Source organism: Cynoglossus semilaevis, chromosome 10, assembly GCF_000523025.1.
Source record: "Cynoglossus semilaevis isolate Cse_v1.0 chromosome 10, Cse_v1.0, whole genome shotgun sequence".
NCBI classification, from domain to species: Eukaryota; Metazoa; Chordata; class Actinopteri; order Pleuronectiformes; family Cynoglossidae; genus Cynoglossus; species Cynoglossus semilaevis.
Window position 1 is genome coordinate 13,332,278 of NC_024316.1, and position 1,749 is coordinate 13,334,026.

Here is a 1,749-nt window from a genome sequence, read left to right on the forward strand (position 1 = left end):
GGAAAGGCCAAAAAAAAGAAAAGAAAAAAAGAAGCTTCTTTTTATTCGACCCGTATGGACTGTTTGTTTTTGTTGTTTTTTTCTCGCTCTTCATGTTGTTTTACTACTGCCATCAAACTGTGCTGGAATTCATTTAAACAGGGCTTATTTATTCATCTCATTAGATCTACTAGTTAGTTTTAACTGCACGCAGCCAAGTCACGAAACCTCATTAAAATTACCAGATGAGCTACAAAATGTTAACTAGACAGTAGAATTAGCTGGTTACTGGAGAGTGAACCTGTAACTGTATTAAATAATGTGGTTAAGGAGAGGATAATTGAAACTGAATTACACTTGAGTTTGTTGCTTGATATTTTTATTTTATTTTATTTTTTAAATTGGGTTAAACCGAATGTATTTATTTATTTCCTGCCCTGTGACGTGTGATGTTTTCTGGTATGTATTTTTGACATTATTATATATATTTTTTGTTTGTTTCATTGCTGCTTCCAGACGTGTGATGTTTTCTGGTATGTATTTATGACATTATTATATATTTTTTTTGTTTGTTTCATTGCTACGACTTTGTTGTGAAATAATGATGTCATTTTGGTTTTACTCAGTGTGAGCCAAATGGCCTGGTAATAAAAGCGGCCTATCTCATAAAAAAGGCGATTCTTGTACGACTTCCTGGCTAGTTTTGATCATTTTAACAATGACGAATTTCCAGTTTTAATGTTTATTCTTTTTACCCTTAAATATATAAATAATACCTCATTTAAGTAAAACATTTTCAAGGTGCTGTTGTTTGGTTTAATGCCATTAAATCTCAACGTTCTAAACAGACGCAGCCAATCAGTCACATTTGAACTGATTTCTTTAAATCACGTATTTAAAAAAACAAATAAATATTAGAGTAAAATGTCGGAAGTGAGATTTTACTTATTAAAATATGAAATCCAAAAAATGTTGAGGGAAAATAAATGTTCCTTCATTTGCTGTGATATTTCAGATACTGTGAGCATGTGCTGGTGGTTTGTTTTTGCCTGGTTAAATTGTACAAAATGAAAACCTGTTTCCTGTGTGTTTCTTTACACCGAGCTGCGGTTAAACACACACGGGATATAAAGTGTTAACAATCAGTTCTAGACTTTTCCACAAATACCATTTCTGCCTATTTCGGTTGAAATACGTCGACAGAAAAACCAGTATTGCGTTTTCCAAAACCCTCGCTGGTTTATGCTCTCATTAAAAAACACTCAAGTGGAAGTGAATGGAGTTCTACTAGAATTTATTTTATAATGAAGTACTCGGTGACAGAGTACAACAGCGTCACTGCAGCAGCATTGTCCCACTGGGTGGCTCTTCGCATTCTTTTGGTAGTTTCAGAAAAAATATTTAGGAATATTTTTACACCGCGAGCGAATACTGTGACGACAGTGTTCCTTGGAGCAGGCCAGGAACCTTCAGTTTTCGCTGACCACAGATATTCGACTGTGTTGTTTGGCGTGTGTGCGTGACGTGGACTTAGACGCTGCTGCTGCCCCGTCAGTCCGTCTGTCTGTGTGTGTGTCTGTCTGTGGGTTCAGTTCAGAATCATTCTCAAATACAAGGGCAGTCGGTGGGTTCGACCAGAGTCAGTCAGTGGCTGTGTACCAGCGTGTACACAAACAGTACTGCCAGACTCCAATACTTAACGTCATATACAATATTTGTTCAAACTATACACACAGATATCACATAAAATAAAATAAAACACTCGATGTC